We start from the raw sequence: 24,480 nt of genomic DNA on the forward strand, positions 1-24,480 counted from the left end.
GTAGAGGGGTTATTCACGTTTCGGTGATACAGTTCAAACGCCAATGACTAAACAGCTTCCTTAAAAAATAAATATGTGTTCCTGTGTTCAGTTTAGTTCTTCAGACTTGCTAAAACTCTTTTTTCCGTGACCCAATTTTGATGAAGTAATGTCTCTATATTACCCCAAGCGACGTCCAAGTTACCTGAGAATACCCCATGAAAATTCTTTCATAGTTTTGGAGATTAGCGCGTTCAAATACAAAACTGACATGACAGTTTTAGATACAATTATAAATCACGATAGCCGGCCGGTGTGGCTGAGCGATTCTAGGCGCAGGTTCGAATCCTGCCTCGGGCATTGATGTGTGTGATGTCCTTAGGTTAGTTAGGTTTAAGCAGTTCTAAGTTCTAGGGCACTGATGACCTCAGATGTTAAGTCCCATAGTGCTCAGAGCCATATAAATCACGATATCTTTTTTCGCGCGATACGATTTTGTTGAAATGAAGCCTATACGTTCCTCAAGTTACTCTCAAGTTACCTACAGAAATCCCATGAAAATTCACTTAGTGGTTTCGTAGATTGACGTCTTCTCTTTTAGATATAACTTTAAATTACGGTATATTTTTGCGATCATCAGATTTTGATAAAATAAAGCCTTTGCGTCGTCCCGTCTTACGCTCAAATTACCTCTGAAAACCCAATGAAAATTCTGCTAGTAGTTTTGGAGATCAGGGTGTTCAAAGAGACAAATAGAGAGACTTCATGGTTTTACAGTTCTCTTATTAGTGCAGATATAGATTATTTTTCTTGATGTGTGCGAGGTAAAATCGACTAAGATCCCATGAGCGCTAGTTGGTTATAAAATTATGTTTCTCTTTGGTTTTGGAATGGAATGGACTACGCAGTCAAGAGAGCTATGATGGAAAAGAAAGCAGCCAGATGCAGTAAATTAAGTACTGATTAAGGTGATAAGGATTGTGTCAAATAGTCAAAGCAAAGCTAGAATAAGGCTGTTTACATGTATGTTTGGTGTATGGGTATTAATATGAGAGTTCCTTTGAATATTATTTAACAAGGTAATTGTTTTGGAAAGAGATGTGCATTCACCTTTAGGTTAAAAGTGGTAAACTGGAAATGCTATATGCGTTGAAATGGGAATTGAATGACAATCTTTAATGCCCAACTAACTTGAGATTTCTTTACGTAATAATTCCATAAAATTTTCCTAATATTATGACGATACTTCCAACATTTCCACGGAAATGCAAAGAAAGGAATACTGCATTAATTAGAAGGTTGACCTCACTTAGTAAGAATAAAGGAAAGATAGGCTGACACTTAATAAAGTTTTGTTATGCAGACAGGCAAGATGTGAACTTAGGGAACCGAAGGAGTCCAGTTCTGGTTTTTGTAATCTCTGTCCACAGTTGCATAAAAAGAGAGAAGGGCTTGGAACAGCAGGCTGCATAGGCAAGTGGAGAGCGGGGGGATCTACAGAGGGGACAGGAGTTTCCCCCCACCCCTTTTTCTATCAGCATGCATTACCCCTGTAGGAATAGGAAACTTGGCGAGCAGCTTGCCCTTCTCATCTATTTCTAATCCATCGACTGTCGAGGCAGACAATACTACAAGAGCTAGAGTCTGCTTCTAGTGCTGTAGAGTGGAAAAAGTGCCTGAAAAGTGAGTGGTTCATAGAAATGGAAAAATAGGGAAGAAAGTTTTAAGATGCTTGTCATTTTTTTTAAAAAAAGCAAAACAAACAGGTAGCATATATATAACTTCACGTGTGAACATAAAGTTGCCAGTCAATGAATAACATAATGTAAAATTGAAAACTTTCAGTTTTTATTGTTTTCTAAGATATTCATTAAAACTATATCGTATTTGTACACTGACAACAGTGTGACATTTTAATGACTATAGAATTAACACAATCTGCCATGATAAGATACAAATTCAGACTAAAGCGACGAATGAGAATTTGTACTAAGGTTTGGATTTGAACCCGAGTTTCCTGCTCACTAGGCAGATGTACTAACCACTACACCACCCTGATATAGTGGCTTTGCACAACTTTTCGGACTACACTGGCACGCCTCCCTCCTCAATGCAAATCCCCATTTACACCTCAGCCTACTTGGTATTCCCCTTAAACTCGAACAACACTGCAGAAGCTCTCAAGACACATGTGCTTTAATAAAATGACTGTGTGGTTCCAAAGACCTTTTTACGCCTGAAACATCTTTGATGTATGTATGCAGACTGAAGTGACAAATGAAAATTTGTACCAAGCAAGGAATCAAACCCAGGTCTCCTGCTCATTAGGTAAATGCACTAATCACTATGCCATCCTGGCACAGTGGGTTGGCACAACTAAAGGGACTATGCTAGCATGCCCTCTCCTCAACCCAAATAGTCATTCACGTCCTGGCTCACTTAGTATTCCCCCTAAACTCGAGTGAGCAGGACACCTGTGTTGGTAGAAATTTTCATTCATCGTTTCAATATGCATGTATACATCACAGATTTTTGAGCAATGAAAAGGTCTCTGAAATGTATAGTTTCATTTGATTAAAGCACCTATGCCTGGGTTTCAGGTATTCCCCTATTTCGTTCGATGCTGGGGTGCTATTCCAATACAGTTGGAGAGACTCTGAAATGTTGTTCGAGTTTCGTGGGGAGGGGAGGGGGAACAGCAAGTGAGCTGAGGTGTGAATGGGAATTTGGATTGAGGAGGGAAGTGTGTTAAGGTAATCAGTAAAGTCGCGCAAAACCATTTTCCAGGATGTCGAAGTGGTTAGCGCATCTGCCTATTGAGCAGGAGGTCCAGGTTCGAATAGCGGCCTTGGCACAAATTTTCATTTCCCGCTTTAGTCTGCTTGTATACATCGTAGATTTGGAGACTTGAAAAGGTCTCTTGAAACATACAGTCTCATTTGCGATGGTAAAATCGTGTCTGATTTCTGATGAGTGTTTCAGTAGCAGTAAGAGCACTGAGAGGAATTTTCTAGCTACTGGTGGAAATTGGTGTAGTAGTCCATGTCGTCATTGAAACAAGTTTAGAAATATATTTTTTTGCGAGAATCGAATGTATACCCACAACAGTCAGGATACTTGTATCGATATGTTTTGGCATTCCACTTAGGCAAGTGGTCAGTAGACTCACTTCGTAACATCTTGCGTGGGACAACAGCCCTGGGTCACTTTATCTTTCTCGTCTCTAGTTGCTGCTGAATGTTATTGCTTGGTCTATACCTCTTTCCTCGAGATCTTCCTATGTCACAAAGACATTGCACCACGACATTCCTGAACTGTTTCTGATTTGAAGGTTCCTCAGAGTATTTTTCATCAGTTGCATTAACTTATACAAGATACAAGAATTTATGACTGAAAGATCAAGCAATTGTTAAAACAACCTGATAGCGTTCCGTTTCACCAGAATAATCAAAGTTTGCTTTAAATATCTTTTGCTCATCAGTGAGGGAATGGATCTTTCATTTCGAGGTACAATGGTTGTTGTTTTTTACTTTCGATGTCGCAGTTTTGGTTTACCATCCTTGTATGATTTTTTGTGAGTACAGTCTATGGTTTCGACGATGCGGTGAGCTGTTAGTGGCATAACTTAACAAGGAACATGTCCATGTATGCTACTCGCAGAAAAAATTGCTGTTTCAAGACTTTCTCTTTTAGATTCAGCCGAGAAATCATTTTAAGAACTTGTACAACCATTTAATTAATTTGGATTTATTGTAGGATCATCATTACAGTTTGTGTCAATAACACGGTGCTCATCATCACACCCAGAAATCAAGCTAATAGTAATCTTACAGTCCCTCTGCAGCGTCTTCCTTTAGCAAATCACTGTGACTGAGCAATCGATCCATAACCTAAAACTCAATCTTAAATAATATTAATTAACTGCCATAGTAACTGTACCACCCTAGAAAATAACATCCAACATATAAAGCAAAGCACTGAATGAGAATTTTTATGTAGAAGTCATGACCACGCAAAATAACCTAACCTGTAATATGAGTCAACATTCACGCAATGTTGTACATGCAAAACATACACAAACTGACAGATTAGTCAGAAGTTCAATAATTTGGACAGCTTTTCTTGTTGAATTGATTCTACATATTGCCTTTAGTTTGTGTGATAACCATATTTGTGTGTGATAATCATATAAAGTGAAATTAAGAAAAATGCCGACTCGATTACTTCCTTTGGACTCAATCAAAGAGGCTGTCAGAAGTCCGCAGTACAGCGAGCTACTGCTTACCTTACATTAGAGACACTCCAAGAATTTGAGGAAAATAAATACCGACAGCCGTAATTTTATGAATTATTTTATTTGAAAGTCTTCAGGCTCCTGTATAAATCAACAAAATCAAGCTTACAATAGACAAAAAATCTGATAAGTAACGTCAATTGTCCTTATTTGAAATGAATTAGCCATACACACACATTAGTAAAATATATAAGAAGAGATATCAAAGATATCAAGATGGTTAACTAAAATGCATGTCACACAAACACTTGTCAGAGAATTTTTTGTCGTACAGCCATTCACCATATTAATAAAAACGGCTAACAATGCAATGCTAATGTAATATACGAAATAAAGTAAAACTTCTCATATCGTAGTAATTAGAAAAGCCTTCATTGAAAAGATATGCCGAGTTATGTAGTACAAAAGATGGTATCACATGTAGTGTTCGTACTGTATGAAACCTCCTAAAGGCAAAGAATCTGTGTGAGTTCATGAATACGAAAAAATAAGGAAGCGACATAATTAAAGCATAAACTTGATAAAGGAATTAGGCAAATTAACCCTAGCAGTGTAAATTAATTGTAAAGGACTGTCAAAAGCATTAAGAAGACTAGAAAACCAGAAATGAACGCATTATTTGGATCAAAGTAAAGGCCCGAGATCGGAATAATATTTTTTTTGTAGTGTATAGTGTGATTCACGTTCATCATATCGACCAGTAATAACATATTTGACACAAGAAAATGTAAACCCGGAAGTCATCAGCAGAGTAAACTTTCAAGCTACGTATGCTGGAGTAGAAGCATTGAGGAAGTGAAATCTGAAACTCAGTCCACTCTTTCAGTAGCCATCACTATGTAATGTAATATGAAAAGTATTGTTATAAAAGTCTTGTTAATCATTATAAGCTGTAATAGCATAGAAGCATATGAAGAAAACTGATCTCTTAAAACGTGAGAACAGAGCCTCAGTAAAATGAGTATACGAATAAAGGACCAAGAGAGGCTATATAATATAAATAAGAGAGGACTTGAAACAATATCTGTCAAATGAAAGCTGGCCCGGAAGGACTTAAGTGGTCGTTTTCTCTGGGAGCTGTTCGATAGCGGAACGGTAGCGAAATAACTTGAAGGTGGTTCGATGAAACCCATCCCAGTCACTTAATTGTGAATTGCAGAGTAATCATGTAGATGCAGGTGTAGATACGTGTTCGTGCAGATGAAATATTTCCCCATTTAGGAAGATATTTGTAGCAGTTGCATATAAAATCGTGAAAATTGTATCTTTTACTTTCTCAAACTTCCCTGGGTTTTTCCTGCATGAATAGACGGCGCTATTCCATAGTTTGAATCATGCGACCCATTGCGTGTCCCATTATGTCACAAGGGTTCATATCAACCTATAATTTTTTTAAGAGCGGAAATTTCAGACTGGGAAAAATGCTGTAACTCCTCAGACAGAGTCATGTTAGTGTCATACCCGACCCAGACCTAAATACTTCGTTCAGTGACGCCTTGTACATGACGAGTACCTTGGAGTCAGCTGCTGCTGGAAGAGATTGCCACAGCATAACCTCAGGGTATGCGAGGACAAGGTTTTTACGCTAGGACTTGCTGACAAGGCCTTGAGGGTTATGCAAGGCCATCACTCCTCCCCATCCCCTCCCACACCAACCCTACCTAGCACCTACCACAGCTAGTGTAGGAGTTGACGTCAGCACTGCAGCCCCCATCCAGTAAGCTATAAAAGCAGACGTCAAGTGGAATAAAGCATCAGTTCCAGTTAGAGCAACTGCGAGCAACCAACATGAAGACCATTGTAAGTACGCCAAAATAGGCCTTTGCACTTAGACCCTACGTCCTTTATTATTGACAAGTTTATATCATTCATGGTCACCCCTTACTGTTTTAATTTTTCATTCTCTACAGCTTCCTCTGCTTCTGTGGAAGTTATTCCCTGATGTCTCAACGCAAGCCCTGTCCCCTTGTCTAATTAGTTTTCCACTTATTCCTTTGTAAGTCTCTTCGGTCATTAACTTCCTCTTTTCATATCTGTCTATTTACCATCCTTCTGCAACATCATATCTCAGGCACATCGATCATCTTCTTTTTGCGTTTTCCCACAGACTATTATTCACTTCCATGCAATAGTGTGCTCTAGACGAACATTTTCAGAAATTTATTTCTCGAATTGTGGTCTATGTTTGATGCAAGAAGACTTCCTTTTGTGAGCATTGCCTCATTTGCCTGTGCTACTGTGCTTCTTATATCATTCTTCTGCTTCCAAAGTAATAAATATTCTTCACTCCATCTACTGTATGGTCTCCAATTTTGAAGTTTATTAGTAATTCCATTTATGCTATTTCTGTCTTTCATAGCTTTACTTTCACTCCATTTTATATTATTTAATGCTGGACAACTAACCACTCTGTATTGATTTCAACTGCCATCTTTCCCTACACTTCACTTCCGCTATACGGCCTTATGACTAGAGATAGAACTCTATTTGGTGACGCAGATGCTGCTGGTGTGGTTCAGTTTCGCTGCCTCTGTCTCTAGTACTGCGATTGAATCGACATGAGCTGTCTGAACAGTTTATCTCACAATCTGGGTAATCTCTGGTTCTGTTCGATCTAGCGATTTTCGTTGGTACTATCACAACAACTTTTTCAGCATTTTTAATTCACTGTGAACTGTGATAATAAAATACGGATTGAAACATGCATAACAAAGGCAACTGGTAACTATATAAAGATTGCAATTATGTTTGTTTCTAATTCTGGAGCTTTCGCTCGTCCTATGATCAAGTAACGTCTGATAGTACAAATCTCTAAAACGGGCCTTGCTGTTGTAGTTCATTCTCGCGAAAAAAATTAGTTACCTTATTACGATACATATCATTTGTTCAGAATTTATTTCTTGATAAATTTTTTTGTTTGTTTAATCTGAATGTTGCTGTACTATTGTCAAACTGATTAAAATCTAGTAACTTTTAGCAGTTACTGTAATGTGTGAACAGGGATTGAACTGCTCCTTGTACAATTACTTGACAAATCATGAACGTCCTTTATAAACAAACAAAATATTATACTGTGTTCAGTCACATAGTATTTTTGGGGGACATTTATGTCTGTGTCTGATATATTTACTTAAAAAGAAAGCTAGATGTGTATATATCCATACATACAAGTATTGTATGAGAACTCGTAAATTTATTCAAACACTATAGGAGTGTGTGCAGTAACAGGATTTAATGCCATTTCCTCCTCAGTTTCAAGAAATCGTCAAATTTTAAGTGAGCCATAGCTATTGCTGTGGCTAGTTCGAAGTTACTAGCCTCTTGCACTTGCACCATGCCAGTCAAATGGCATGTGATTGTTCGAATAAGCTCGCTACTGTCTGGAATGGTGCAGCAGATGCGAAATCACGTGTCTCTTCAAATGCGAGTATCATCTGGCTGGTCCTATCTCTCCCTCTCCTTTGCACAGAAGCTGCTAGTGGTGGTGGTCCTGGCTGGTTATCCTGGCTTACCCTGTAACTCTCTGTCCAGCGATGCTACCCCTGTTGTGTGTTTGCAGGTGCTGCTACTGGTGGTGCTGGCGCTGGTGGGCGCTGCTCTGGCCGTACCTTTCCCTCTGCCACGACCCCAGGAAGGCGCTGCTCGTGAGGCACTGCGTCCTAGCGAGCAGTACTACTACCCGGGCTACTATGGATACCTCTATGGCTGAGCAGGCGGACACTGTGAAAGTTGCTAAGGACCACGTCGGATTTTGGCTGCAGTTCATTCGTTTCATTCCACAGACACATTTTGGCAAAACTTAAGAAATAAATTTCTTTTCTCTGCTTTATTTCGGTCTTAATATTCTCCTGTGTGAATTCCAATTCCTCCTCCTGTTGATGTGATGCAGCCATGCATACAAGCAAATTACTTATAAGAAATCTCATGTCAAGTATCTAAATTACACTTGTGAAAAAAAGACAGCTATCCCTTTCATCGTTGACAAATCACTGACTCAAAGCTCTAAACGTGAAGGTTCAGAACTCGGGATATTGAAAGATGAATGGACCACATTCTCTGCAGAAAATTCTCAAGAAATTTCCAATAACACTTGACATGCTTAAGAAGTAGTCTATTGTTTCGAGAATTAAATTTGGGTCTGTAAACAATGTACATATGCCAGAATGCCATTGTTGGAAAAACTGCTTAGAGGGATTTACGCTGTTTCTTGATACCAGAGACATACACAGCAGTCTACCAAGGATCTGATCACTAGTGGAAGAGAGAGGAAAAGGAATACAGTTTCTTACAGAATAAAACTCTAAAGTATTGAACGACTATGTTAATCATCAGGTATACCAATGCTATCACTGCATGTTAAGTTCCTGCTAGCTACTACGTATGTTACTGAGGGGGTATAGTTTGCTTAAATTCGATAAACTTGTTTTGATGTAATGCAAGTAACGTTGAGACATGTGCAGTTACTTTCTACATTGATATTCTTATAAACGTTTGACGCTTTCTCGTAAAACAAAACAAAAAATCGCGAATTGTAGATACAACACTACTGGAAACTTTTAGAACTCAGAGCCTTCTACTTTTTAGATGAGTGACCAAATAGATTTCACAGTTCACGTCAAGTGGCCCTGGGACCCTTTGCTGTAGCTAATATCCATCACAGTTTGCGGGTTACTTGCATCAGTTCAGCTGTCTGTGTGATGTAGTTCGACATGAGATCCCATTACGATGGTGAGTTCTTTCACTGGGGCGGAAGGGGTATGTGGAATGGCTGCAATTCTCAAGTGACACTCACTGGATACTCCTTTTATACGCACGTGGTCTCATGCATTAATTGAGCTGCAGATGTCCACTGCACCAGAAGAGTGTTGCAGCAGGGTGTCTATTCATATTGTATACTGTAGACTCAGCAGTATTTGGCTTTTAATGTGGCAACTACGTATCACAGCCTCTAGAGAACGAAATCACCCATAATTTTTCAATATTTCAACTCTGAGTCGGAGTGTACATAGCTGAGGACCACACCCACACCACAATAATTACATTTCTTTTTCTCAAAAGCCCCCAAAGATCATGCAAATATTAAAACAACCTGATATCGTTCTGTTTCACCAGAGTAATCAAAGTTTTCTTTGAATATCTTTTGCTCATCAGTGAGGGAATAGATCTTTCATTTCCAGGTACAATGTTTGTTTTTTAATTTCTTTGTCGCAGTTTTGGTTTACTAGCATTGTAAGATTGTTTGTGATACAGCCTATGGTTTCGACGATATGGTGAGCTGTTAGTGGCATAATTTAACAAGGAACATCTCCATTCTCAGCCATTTGTAAGCTACTCGCAGAAAATTTGCTGTTTCAAGACTTTGTCTTATATTCAGCTGAGAAATCATTTTAAGAAATAGAACAACTATGTAATTTATTTGGATTTATTGGACGATCCTTATTGTTGTTTGTGCCAATAACACAGCGCTCAACATCACAGCCAGAAATCAGTCTAATAGTAATCTTACAGTCCCTCTGCAGCGTCTTCCTACAGCAAATCACTGTGATTGAATAATCGATCCATAACCTAAAAATCAATTTAAATAATAGTAATTAACTGCCATAGTAACCGTACCAACCTATAAAATAATATCCAACAAATAAAACACAGCACCGAATGAGAATTTTAATGCAGACGTCGTGACCAGGCAAAATAACCACAGCTTTACTATGAAACAATATTCATGCTATGTTGCACATGTACAACATACACAAACTGTCAGGTAAGTCAGAAGTTCAGTGATTTTTACAGCTTTTCTTGTTGAATTGATTCTACATATTTCCTTTAGTTCGTGTGATTTTCTCCTGCTTCTTAAACTAGCTCTTAATAATAATCATATAAAGTGAAATTTAAAAAAGCTGCCGACTCAATTGCTTCCTCTGCACTCATTCAAAAAGGCTGCCAGAAGTCCGCAGTGCAGCAAGCTACTGCTTACCTTACATTACAGACAATCCAAAAACTTGAAGAAAATAAATACCGACAGCCTTAATTTTATGAATTATTTTATTTGACAGTCTTCAGGTTCCTGTATAAATCAACAAAATCAAGCTTACAATAGACAAAAGGTCTGATAAGCAACGTCAATTGTCATTATTTGAAATGAATTAGCCATACACACACATTAGTAATATATATAAGAAGAGATATGAAAGATATCAAGATGGTAAAATAAAATGCTTGGCACACAAACACTTGTCCGAGAAATTTTTGACGTACAGCCATTCATCATATTAATAAAACCGGCTTACAATACAATGCTAATGTAATATACGAAATAAAATAAAACTTTTCATATCATAGTAATTACAAAAGCCTTTATTGAAAAAATATGCCGATTCAGTAGTACATCAATGGTATCACATGTAGTGTTCGTACTGAAAGAAATGTCCTAAAGGCAGACAATCTTCCACAGTTCATGAATATTGAAAAATAAGAAAGCGACATAATTGACACATAAACTTGATAAAGGAATAAGATAATCTAACCCCAACAGTGTAAATTAATTGTGAAGAACTGCGAAAAGCGTTAAAAAGACTAGAAAACTAGAACCCTGCATTCAGATCAAAGTAAAGGCCTAAAATCGAAATAGTGATTTTTTGTAGTGTGTAGCTGTGATGCACGTGTCATATTACACGTCCAACACATCGACCATTAAATAAATAAATAAATGTCATGTGATTAGGGCCTCCCATCGTGTAGACTGTTCGCTGGGTGCAGGTGTTTCGATTTGACGCCACTTTGGCGACTTGCACGTCGATTAGGATGAAATGATAATGATGAGGACAACACAACACCCAGCCCCTGAGCGGGGAAAATCTCCAACCCAGCTGCGAATCGAACACGGGCCACTAGGATTGACATTCTTTCGCGTTGACCACTCAGCTACCAGGGGCAGACATACCGACCAACAATAACATAAGATATTTAACACAAGAAAATGTAACCCCGGAAGTCATCAACAAAGTAAACTTTCAAGCTACATTTTCTGGAGTAGAAGCATAGAGGAAGTGAAATCTGAACTCGGGCAACTCTTTCAGTGGGCATTACTGTGTAATGTAGTATGAAAAGTATTGTTGTAAAAAAAATCTTGTTAATCGTTATAAACTGTAATAGCATAGAATAAATTATTTTATTAAGAAAAATGATATCTTAAATACATGATAACAGAGACTCAGTAAAATGAGTATACGAATAAAGGACGAAGAGAGGCGATATAATACAAATAAGAGAGGATGTGCAACAATATCTGTCAGATCATAGAAAATCCAAAAATGATGTGGGAGATGAGACAAGAACGAGCACATAGAAAACGTGTGCAATTACAAATACGGAGTGTGCTAAAGGAGTCAATATCTAGGGAAGACAGCTCAAGCCATAGTTACCTATAAACGGGCAGAGCGCAAACAATCTCCTGTCAGCTGTTCAAGAAGCTACATAAATATTAAAGATGAGACTATATAACGAAACACAAACGACTCACCTGAACCCTAAATTCCATTGAGAAGCTACACTACGTAAATAAATTGGTTAAAAGTAAGGCACGGTGCTAAAAAGGTAATTGTTACCATATCACGATAGTTCCAATGAAAACTTTCCTAGTTACTACAATGTGAGAACTTTTACTTTAGTTCGTAAATTATGTTAGCACTGTATTGTAATCGATTTTTATTAATGCGGTTCAAGGTACATGACAATTCTGTGACTAGTGTTCGCATGTGATGCATTTTTGTATACCATCTTGATGTCTTTGATGTCTCTTCTTACATTTTTGACGAATGCATACGTATGATCAATTTATTCTAAATAACGACGACTAATGTGGCATATCAAATTTGTTGTTCATTGTAAGCTTGATTTTGTCGATTTAAATAGGTGCTTCAAGATGATGCCAAAGAGGCACCGACACTGGTAGTCAAATAAAATAATTCATAATTTTACGCCGGCGGGTATATGTCTTCTTCAAGCCTTTGACATACGTAGTCCATGTCTTTTCATTGGTTACTATGGCTTCAAATGTCTTCTCTAGAAATTCTCTATGAACGTCATAGCATCTGTGAAACTTGGGTTATTTCAGTAAATCCCATCATAGGAGCACAAAACAATGCTGCAAAAATTGTATTCACAGTTGCAAATGCGGATGACAATTAGTTGCATAATGGAATGACGACAGTGCAAATTATTTCCGGATCGGAATTCGCTCTCGGATATCCCCCTTACTGCGAGTGGCCGTCTTACTATTAGGCTATCTCAGCGTGTTCTGGGGCCAGACCCAAACTTCCATATGTGATCAATGACGTGTCTACAATCTGCTCTCACACATTCATTATGTATATTCCTGTACAGGTGAGACATTTTAATTGAACGTTGCTTGCTAATTGGTGGCGGATAAATTCGATATTGTAGTGTAGAAGTTGTTCAGAAATACGAAAATGCGGGCATGTCCAACGGAACGTCGCATCGTATTTCTGAACTTCAATAGTACGTCAATATCGTATCAAACATTTTATCAATCCATGTTGCAGAAAAGCAACACTATGCAGTTAAGGGTTTGCAATTGTAGCACTATGTCCCTCTGGCGTGCAAAAAGTTCCTGGGTAGTTCAGATTTCTTATAAAGGACTTGTAGAACATGTCATATAGAAATTGGTCTAATATATGATAAAACTCTATATTTCTAAATCGTAAAATTAATGTTATACTCTTATTAGAACACCATAAAAGAAAAATGATCATTTTTACTTCGTTAATGCTTTAAGAAATCCCTTTGAAAGAAAGGAAGTGAAGTACTTACAAAATTTGTGCAGAAAGTTGTTCAAAGAGCAATGATTTTAAAAACTGGAAGTAGCATGAGACATTGCAGTGATATTTCATTTCTCTGCCCATACGTATTACCGAATAGAAGATTATGTAATAACATAGGTAAAGGTAAAGAATAAATTATTGGGTAATTGCTTGTAAAATACTGTACATGTCAGAAAATTTTCTGCTAAGTGATGCAGTCCATGCATAAATCACAGTCATGGACCTATGGACGTAATTCACTACAAGAAACAAACAATAGAGGTGAAAAGAACGTATCTATCAGAGACAGGGTTATTCATAAGTATCTATGGGGTTTCAGAAGATTAATTCGCGAAAGCTACGAGGTACACAGAAAACAAACATTGTCAGTGAATAGAGCGTCTCTCCGACTTTCGATTGGTAATACATGTAGTGCCGTAGTTACAATAGGGGGTGTGCATGTCAGAACCCGTATGCAAATAATCCGTTCCGTCTTGTCGCATCGAATTAGTTCGCACCTACAGATAAACAACCAAACGAACAGATTTTCAAAGAGGACTGTTGTTGTTTCGCAAGCTCACGTTGGCGGTTGCCGCGTGACAAATGGTTCCTATACTGAGCACCTGCAACATGAGACAAGAAATTGAAGAAATGTTCCTGCCACTGATATGTGTTTGTTTTCTGTGTATCATGTAGGTATCACACGGTCGTCTTTTGAAACTCCAGTGGTACTTATGAGTAATCCTGTACAGCTCAAATAGGCAAGAAGAGACGCCCTCATACAGTCATAAACATAAAACAAAATTTCATGCCTACGTGATTATAAATGTGATCACGTGATTATATGAGAACAACTTTCTTCTTAGCATTTCCTACAATAAATGATAAATTTACCATTATTAACTGCTGAAACGGGGGGACAATTTGCTTAGTTGAGACTCGGCACCCCACAAGGTTATTACTCTGTTTTAATTAAATTTTAACGAAGCATTGTTCGCCAAAGTTCGTTTTGAATGTTGCTAGTGGTAGCCACGAGTTAAATGCAGAATTAGGGTAGGACTAAATCCACACAAATTTTATTTTTTGGTTCCTGTTTTTTACATTTATAGTATCGAATCTAGTGATGTTAAATTTTGTTTGGGGCATCACATGTAATACACAACCAAAACTAAATTTTTAACCTTTTGTTAAAAATGACCGATATGAGTAGAAGTAATATATTTTGTATAAATCAAAAATGATTTATCCCATTAGTACTCATACTGAGATAATTTTGCTGTCAATGTTTTAGAAACCTTGTGATACAATGTTTAATATATTTTATACACAATACTGTCGTACATTATTGAATTGGGAAATGTAAGATAAATAATTTTATTATTCAAGAATGGTTCTATTCGTTCTGCAACGGAGTTGGCGGTGTTGTGATAGTCATTGACAGATTGGAGATATGTGCTGCAACTGGAGTTAAATCAAGATATTTATCTTTCGTCTGAAGGGCTCTTTTCGGCTGAGCTACCCAGGTACGGCTCTGAGCCCACCGGTAGAGCTTTATAGAGTCATGAGTAGTGCACAAATAGTTGAACCGATTGTATCATTTCCCACAAAAGAGAAGGTTCAGGGCCCCATTCCAGTGCGCCTCACTTTTAATTTGATTCATTTACTAAGTTCTTCAAATGAGCCTAGTTGATAGGTTCTCCACCACAGCATATACGAGGAAGTGTTACAGGTCTCCTTCTATTCACAATCAATGTCAATGACTTAGGAGACAATCTGAGCAGCTGTTTGCAGATAATGCTGTCGCTTACCGTCTTGTAAAGTCGCAGATGATCAAAACGAACTGCAAAATGATTTAGACACGATATATGTATGGTGGGAAAAATGGCAGTTCACTCTAAATGATTGACAGTGTGAAGTCATCCACATGAATTCGTTAAATTTCTTTTACTCGATAATCGCCAAATGTAAAGGCTGTGATTTCAACTAAATACTTAGGGATTACAATTAGGAAAATTTTAAACTGGAATGACCACATAGATAATGTTGTGGGGAGCGTAAACCAAAAGTTGCAGTATACTGGCAAAACACTTGGAAAATGCAGCAGGTTTACTAAAAGAGACTTCTTACGCTACGCTTGTTCGCCATCTGCTTCCTTACTGCTTGGCAGCGTCAGATCCGTGTCGTATAGCACTAGAGGAGGACATGGAAGAAGTATAAACAACGGAATATTGATGTGTATTTTCACGAAATAGAGAAGAGAATGTCACGGATATGATACGTCAACTGAGGTGGCAATCATTGAAACAAAGACCTTTTTCGTTGCGGTAAGACCTTCTCATGAAATTTCAGTTACCAACTTTCTCCTAAGAATGTGATGGGGAGAAATGATCATCGTCATAAAACAAGAGAAACCAGAGCTGGCCCGGAAAGACGTAAGTGGTCGTTTTCCCCAGATGCTGTACGATAGCAGAATGGTAGTGAAATAGCTTGAAGGTGGTTCGATGACCCCCCCCCCCCCCCTGCCAGACACTTAATTGTGAATTGCGGAGTTCTCGTGTAGATGCAGATGTAGATACGTGTTCGTGCGGATGAAATATTCGCCCAATTAGGGAGGTATTTGTAGTAGTTGCATATAAAATCGCGAAAATCGAATCTTTTACTTTCTCAAACTTATCTGAGTTTTTCCTGCATGAATAGACGGTGCGATTCCCCAGTTTGCATCATGCGACCCTCCGCGTGTCCCATTATGTTAGAAGTTGTTCATATCAACTCATACTTTTCTTAAGAGCTGAAATTTCAGACTGGGAAAAACGCTGTTACTCCTCAGATAGAGTCATGTTAGTGTCGTACCCGACCCAGACCTAAATACTTCGTTCAGTGACGCCTTGTACATGACGAGTACCTTAGAGATAGCTGCTCCTGGGAGAGGCTGCCACAGCATACCTGCAGGGCACGCGAGGACAAGGTTTTTACGCTAGGACTTGCTGACAAGGCCTTGAGGGTTATGCAAGACAATCGCTCCTCCCCATCCCCTCCCAAACCAACCCTACCTAGCACCTACCACAGCTAGCGTAGAAGTTGACGTCTGCACCGCAGCCCCCATCCAGTAAGCTATAAAAACAGACGTCAAGTGGAATAAAGCATCAGTTCCAGTTAGAGCAACTGCGAGCAACCATTATGAAGACCATTGTAAGTACGCCAAAATAGGCCTTTGCACGGTAATCTTCGACTTACTGCAAAGCGTTGTTTCCATAGTGACGGAAGTCATGCCTGGTGAAGGAATCTCTTTATGATAAGTATTTGTAAAGAGATATAGTTTCTGTTGTACAAAAGGCAGATGTAAACTATCACTAATTCCTTTCTGTTTCGACATCGTCTTTAAAATATAATGACACTACTGGAGAGTACAATTGTCTGTAAAATGTTAATGTTTTTTCTTGAGTTGCCACAATATTTTGTGGTCTCCGTTTTGTACGTTATTGATAAGATATTTTTTAAAACCCCATTCCTTCTTTGGACTGATATGATATAGTGTTCGATCTCATCATAAATTGCTACAAATCTTGTCTCTGCAAATACATGGTATTCAGCATCATTGATAATCCCGTGTCATATTTTAGAATATTTTTCTGTCTTCTGATGCTCCTTTCACTGCATAGTTATTTAACTTTTTCTGGACATCGCAGGATATGCTCCACTTACTTTTCCGGTCATTGATATGAGTTGTACACACATAGACTGTTTTCCTACACTTCTAGTACTTCCTGATTCCCTATATTACCTGTTCAGTTCACCCACAAATGGAGCTAGATAAATTTTATGTTGTCTTGTGGTCGTTGCGTAATAGTACAGTTCGACAGTCTGACAAGCATATGGAAATCGGCACTGACACGTAATGTATAGTCTACTACTTTGTAAAGCAGCATTTCAATTCGGTATTAACACTCCTATATTGTAGCCTGCATATCCTTGAAAATTATGATTCTCTCATAGTAATGAGCGACTGCTTTCTCTTTTGCAAATAGCCACACTCCACGTATGTCTCTATGGTAAGAGTCATCGTTTCTACACTTTGCCTTTTATCATTGGTCTACACTAGATAATTTTCTTAGCTGAAATAAGAAGTGACAGTTTCTGTTAAAGAATCTTGTTACTGTCGGTGACCTATCTAAACAGTATAACAGGTCAGCTGTGGTTCTTTACTCATGTACCGTCCTTTTCCAGTCTTACTACAAATACGTTGTGCAAGATATGAAGCAAATTGCGTTTCTATTCAATTTCAGTTTCTTTCAGTATATTGCATAGACGGCCTCAGCAACAGAAACAGTGCCAACTAATGAATCACAGTCGTTGTGTTGGTTTTGAAAACCAGCAGGACTGAGATTTATTAAAATTTCCGTTGATTGCTAGACGAGTATAACTTCAGCATCCACTTGGATTCTGAAAGGATATAAGAAATAAACGTCCGTGGGTTGAGTGAATCATCCCAGCATCGACTGAAATAGTTAGTACAAACCGTGAAACATTAAATGGATTCAGAATGTGATTTTCACTCTGTAGCGGAGTGTGCGCTGATGTGAAACTTCCTGGCAGATTAAAACTGTGTGCCGGACCGGGACTCGAACTCGGGACCTTTTCCTTTCGAGGGCAAGTGCTCTACCAACCTTTTATTTCTGTAATTTTTAGAAAGCCCCTTAATAAAATGGAACTAATGGAAAAACCTAAGTGCCACCGCCACTTTCATCCTATAACGAAAAAATCTGGTCCACTTCAGGCGTTGGCTCCTGACTAAACCTACCCCAGAGAGCTGCCTATATACCAGGGGAAATATGGGAAAGCAAGGTTAGGGCTATCCTTACAAGCAAAACAAAATCTTACTTTTTCTGAATTTTATTTTTATTTTTATTTTTATTTTATTTTGTTTAGTTTTGTTGTGTAATTGATCAGAGGCCTTCTGCGCCCCGCTGGTAACATGTTGAGTCACGTCTTCTCCAACCAACTGAGCTACCCAAGCACTAATCACACTCCGTCCTCACAGCTTTGCTTCTGCCAGTACATCGTCACCTACCTTCCAAACTTTACACTAAATGGATTGTCTCGACTTTGACGTCGGAAGCGAAACAGAGCTCAAGACTACTACTGTTATTTCGGACATCGTGGAATGTGTCGAAAATCCCGCCTTGTTCTGGTGCTAATACAATTACGAATGCAGTGCCGGCAGGTCAAGCCTAACTGTTAATAATGTCCGGAATAATTGCGCTAGCAAACAGTTACACAGTGCTGTGTCTTTATAATCACCGAAGAATTACGGCTGTACTACAAGATTTTCCTGATCTGCTTTTTTTGTATCGCCTGTGATCAGTTACAGCTGGCTTTAAAGCAGTGATTGCCACAATAAGAAACAAAGAGTTTGAATAGAAGAAGAGGAAACTAAAGTGCAACATTTAAGGTACTATTAAATCAGACTTTTAATAAAAGACATTTACGAAAGAGCATTACTTACTTACTTACTAATCGCACAGCCCCTCGTTTGAACGTCCATTACAAGCATGTGTATGGAACAGAATGACCCAAATTTCCTCCTCGGTTCTCTACGAAAGGCGTTCTGCTAAATATTCAGAAACAAGCACTGTTAGCCGGTCTCTGAACGCCCTTAGAGGTCTGAAGCGTACTTCCAGGGGGAAATAGTACTCATATCTCAACAATATACCAATCTCTGATGAATAAACAGTGACAATAAATACTAACACAAGGAACAAGGGTTTAACGTCACGTCGATGAAGATATCTTTGAAAACGAACACGGGTTCGGCAGAACGAATTCAAATGATGAAATGGGCTGCGTCCTTTCCAAAGGAACTATTCCAGCTTTTGAAATAATTGATGTACGAAAACACAAATATGGATGTACGGGATGGAGAACTAAAATGCAGATTCTCTCAGGCCAAGTGCTTGAGCCGCTGCTCCACCTCGGTACGACGGATAATCCAATAATTGTGACCTTGTATTGTAGCGAAAAGCGTATACTTAAGTGGTCCTTAAACTGATACAAAATCACTTTGTGGAATGGCTGCGAATTTTAGGACTACATGACGTGGAAAACGCTATATTCAAAGATAAATTTCATTCTGGTACATTGTGCACATACAAGGTATGCCAAAGACAATATAGAAATTGTTACATTACTAGCAGCGAAAAGCTGAAATTACAACTGTTCACCATTCAAATTCATATGATTGGTACTGTAAACGATAACATGAATGGCTGATTTCTAGCAATTACATCACCTACTTTTTCACACCAGTTCACAGAAATTATCTCCTTTCGTTTGTTATAGATCGTCCTATCCGTTGCCATGACTTTTGTTCATCTCTGCTGGCACTGGCCTGTCGTGGATCTTTTATTAACACAGCTCTTCTATTCAAGCACATAAATTTTTCGTAACCATAGGCGCGAAACCAAAATATCAGAGTGATATTGAATGTCACAAGTGTTGTATGCACCAGTAATGTCGCTATATTTTCTGAAACTGACTCCTATCCCGCAATCTTGGGTTTTTCAACTGGTATTCACCCAGTATTAAATTTTCTATCGAATGAAGACATTACTATCGAGTAGTCTTTACAGAGTCTGTTTTTGAAGCTATATTTCTTCTTTTGGCCATATATCTTATGACTAATTTGGCTTCGCCCACCACTTCCTCCTCTGCGCCAAACTTTCAACTCAGATTAGCACTTAGACCCAACGTCCTCTAGTATTTGTCACGTATACCGTCCACTGTCTTCCCTTACTGTTTTCATTTTCACTCTCTACAGCTTCCTCTGATACCGTGAAAGTTATTCCCTGATGTCTCAACACAACCCCTGTCCCCTTGTCTAATTAGTTTTCCACATATTGCTTTGTAAGTCTACACGGTCATTGACTTCCTCTTTTTATATATGTCTTTTTAGCATGCTTCTGTAACATCACATCTCAGACGCATCGATCCTTTTGAGCATCCTTCTGTAACATCACATCTGAGACACATCGATCCTCTTCTTTTTGCGTTTTCCCACAGACTATTATTCTCTTCCACGCAGTAGTCTGATCTAGACGAACATTCTCAGAAACTTAGTTCTCAAATTAAGGCCTATGTTTGATGGAAGAAGACTTCTTTTAGAGAGCATTGCCTCATTTGCCTGTGCTACTTTGCTTCTTACATCATTCTTTTGGTTCCAAAGTAATAAATATTCTTCACTCCATCTACTATAATGTCTTCAATTTTGAAGTTTATTAGTAATCTCACTTACGCTACTCCTATTATTTCTGCCTTTCATAGTTTTACTTTCACACCATATTGTATTAATTAATGTTGGACGACTAGCCACTCTGTATTGATTTCAGTTGGCACCTTCCTCTACACTTAACTTCCGCTATATGGCCTTATCACCAGAGAAGGTACTCTATTTGGTGTCGCAGATGCTGCTGATGTGGTTCAGTTTCGCTGCCTCTGTCTCTAGTACTGCGATTGAAATCGACTTGAGCTGTTTGAACAGTTTGCCTCACAATCTGAGAAATTTCTGGTTCTGTTCGATTTAGCGATTTTCGTTGGTACTATCACAACAACTTTCTCACGTTTTTAATTCACTGTGAACTGTGATAATAAAACACGGATTGAAACATGCATAACAAAAGCAACTGGTAACTATACAAAGATTGCAATTATGGTTGTGTCTAATTCTGGAGCTTTCGCTCGTCCCACGATCTGGAAACGTCTGATAGTACAATCTCCAAAACAGGTCTTGCTGTTGTAGTTCATTCTCGCGACAAAAATTACAGTTACCATATTACGATACGTGTCGTTTGATCAGAATTTATTTCTTGATAAATTTTTTTGTTTGTTTAATCTGAATGTTGCTGTAGTGTTGTCAAACTGATTAAAATCTAGCAACTTTTATCAGTTACGGTAATGTGTGAACAGGGACTGAACTGCTCTTTGTCCACTTACTTGACAAATCATTAACGCCTCTTATAAACAAATAAAATATTATACTGTATTCAGTCACATAGTATTTTTGGGGGACATTTTTGTCTTTGTTATATTAGTTTAAATATCAAGCTAAATGTGTATATATCCATACATACCAGTTTTGTATGAGAACTCCTAAACTTATTGAAACACATTAGGAGTGTGGGCAGTGATAGGATTTAATGCCGTTTCCTGCTGTGTTTCAAGAAATGGTCAAATTTTAAGTGAGCGGTAGCTATTGCTGTGGGTAGTTGGTAGTTACTAGCATTTCCCTTGCACTTGTACCATGCCCGTCAAATAGCATGTGGTTGTTCGAATAAGCCCGCTACTGTATGGAATGGTGCAGCAGGTGGGAAATCCCGAGTCTGTTGAAATGCGAGTATCGCCTGGCCGGCTGTATCTGTAACTCTCTGAGCAGAGATGTCAGTCTCCTTTGCACAGAAGCTGCTAGTGTTGGTAGTGCTGGCTTCACCTGTTACTCTCTGACCAGCGATGTTACCCCTGTTGTGTGTTTGCAGGTGCTGCTACTGGTGGTGCTGGCGCTGGTGGGCGCTGCTCTGGCCATCCCTTACCCTCTGCCACGACCCCAGGAAGGCGCTGCTCGTGAGGCACTGCGTCCAAGCGAGCAGTACTACTACCCGGGCTACTATGGATACCTCTACGGCTGAGCAGGCTGACTCTGTGGAAGTTGCTAAGGACCACGTCTGATCTTGGCTACAGTTCATTTGTTTCATTCCTCAGACACATTTCGGCCAAACTTACGAAATAAATTTCTTTACTCTGCTTTATTTCGGTCTAAATATTCTCCTGTGTGAATTCCAATTCCTCCTCCTGTTGATGTGATGCAGCCATGCAACCAAACAATATACTTATACGAAATCTCATGTCAAGTATCTAAATTACACTTGTGGAAAAAAAGACACCTATCGCATTCATCATTGTCAAACCACTGACTCAAAGCTCTAAACGTAAAGGTACAGAACTAGGGGTACTGAAAGATGAATGGACCACATTCTCTGCAGAAAAGTCTCGAGAAATTTCCAATAACACTTGACATGTTGAAGAAGTAGTCTATTGTTTCGAGAATTACATTTGGGTCTGTAAACAATGTACATATGCCAGAATGCCATTGTTGGAAAAACTGCTTAGAGGGATTTACGCTGTTTCTTGATACCAGAGACATACACAGCAGTCTACCAAGGATCTGATCACTAGTGGAAGAGAGAGGAAAAGGAATACAGTTTCTTACAGAATAAAACTCTAAAGTATTGAACGACTATGTTAATCATCAGGTATACCAATGCTATCATTGCATGTTAAGTTCCTGCTAGCTACTACGTACGTTGCTGAGGGGGTATAGTTTGCTTAATTTCGATAAACTTGTTTTGATGTAATGCAAGTAACGATGATACATGTGCAGTTACTTTCTACACTGATATTATTATTAACATTTGACGCTTTCTCGTAAAACAAAACAAAAAATCGCGAATTGTAGACACAACACTACTGGAAACTTTTAGAACTCAGAGCCTTCCACTTTTTGGTTGTGAGGAGAATGGCAATGAGTGGCCAAATGGATTTCACATTTCATGTCAAGTGGCCCTGGGACCATTTGCTGTAGCTAATATCAATTACAGATTGCGGGCTACTTCCATTAGTTCAGCTGTCTGTGTGATGTAGTACGACATGAGATCCCTTTAGGATGGTCAATTCTTTCAGTGGGGCGGAAGAGATATGTGGAATGGCTGCAATTCTCCAGTGCCACTGACTGTAATCTCCTTTTATACACACATGGTCTTATGCATTAGATGAGCTGCAGATGTCCACTGCAGCAGAAGAGTGTTGCACCAGGGTGTCTATTCATATTGTATACTGTAGACTCAGCAGTATTTGGCTTGTAATGTGGCAACTACGTATCACAGCCCCTAGACAACGAAACAAGACTTTTTTTTCAATATTTCAACTCGGAGTGTACATAGGTGAGGTCTACACACACACCACAATAATTACATTTGTTTTCTCGAAAGCCCGCAAAGATCATGCAAATATTAAAACAACCTGATATCGTTCCGTTTCACCAGAGTAATTAAAGTTTTCTTTGAATATCTTTTGATCATCAGTGAGGGACTAGATCTTTCTTTTCCAGGTATGCTGTTTGTTTTTTACTTTCTTTGTCGCAGTTTTGGTTTACCATCCTTGTAAGATTGTTTGTGATACAGCCTATGGTTTCGACGATATGGTGAGCTGTTAGTGGCATAATTTAACAAGGAACATCTCCATTCTCAGCCATTTGTAAGTTACTTGCAGAAAAATTTGCTGTTACAAGACTTTCTGTCTTATATTCAGCTGAAAAATCTTTTTAAGAACTTCTACAACTATTTAATTCATTTGGATTTACTGTACGATCCTTATTGTTGTTTGTGTCAATAACACTGCGCTCATCATCACACCCAGAAAAAATCTAATAGTAATCTTACAGTCCCTCTGCTGCGTCTTCCTACAGCAAATCACTGTGATTGAATAATCGATCGATAACCTAAAACTCAATTTAAATAATAGTAATTAACTACTATAGTAAGTGAACCACTCTACAAAATAACATCCAACATATAAAACAAAGCACTGAATGAGAATTTTTATGCAGACGTCGTGACCAGGCAAAATAACCTCACCTTTATTACGAGACAATATTCATGTAATGTTGCACATGTACAACATACACAAACTGTCAGGTAAGTCAGAAGTTCAGTGATTTTTACAGCTTTTCTTGTTGAATTGATTCTACATACTTCCTTTCGTTAGTGTGATTTTCTCCTGCTTCCTAAACTAGCTCTTAATAATAATCATATAGAGTGAAATTTAAAAAAGCTGCAGACTCAATTGCTTCCTCTGCACTCATTCAAAAAGGCTGCCAGAAGTCCGCAGTGCAGCGAGCTACTGCTTACCTTACATTAGAGACACTCCAAGAATTTGAAGAAGATAAATACCAACAGCCGTAATTTTATGAATTATTTTATTTGACAGTCCTCAGGCTCCTGTATAAATCAACAAAATCAAGCTTACAACAGACAAAAAATAAGCAACGTGAATTGTCCTTATTTGAATTGAATTAGCCATACACACATTAGTAATATATATAAGAAGAGATATCAAAGATATCAAGATGGTAAACTAAAATTCTTGGCACACAAGCACTTGTCAGAGAAATTTTTGACGTACAGCCATTCATGATATTATAAAACCGGCTTACAATACAATGCTAATGTAATATACGAAATAAAGTAAAACTTCTCGTATCATAGTAATTACAAAATGCTTTATTAAAAAAATATGCCGAGTCAGTAGTACAAACAATGGTATCACATGTAGTGTTCATACTGA

At 38.4% G+C, this 24,480-nt stretch overlaps 1 long non-coding RNA gene across 1 annotated transcript in view; it reads left to right on the forward strand.

Moving 5' to 3' along the window:
- Positions 1 to 5,993: 5,993 nt before the first annotated feature.
- LOC126253507 (uncharacterized) overlaps positions 5,994 to 24,480 on the forward strand; it is a 28,282-nt gene continuing 9,795 nt past the window's right edge. The window contains exon 1 of the long non-coding RNA XR_007545985.1: positions 5,994 to 6,073. This is a non-coding gene — a long non-coding RNA (uncharacterized LOC126253507). The remainder of the gene's footprint in view (positions 6,074 to 24,480) is intronic.

The sequence above is a fragment of the Schistocerca nitens genome, chromosome 4, assembly GCF_023898315.1.
Source record: "Schistocerca nitens isolate TAMUIC-IGC-003100 chromosome 4, iqSchNite1.1, whole genome shotgun sequence".
Lineage (NCBI taxonomy): Eukaryota > Metazoa > Arthropoda > Insecta > Orthoptera > Acrididae > Schistocerca > Schistocerca nitens.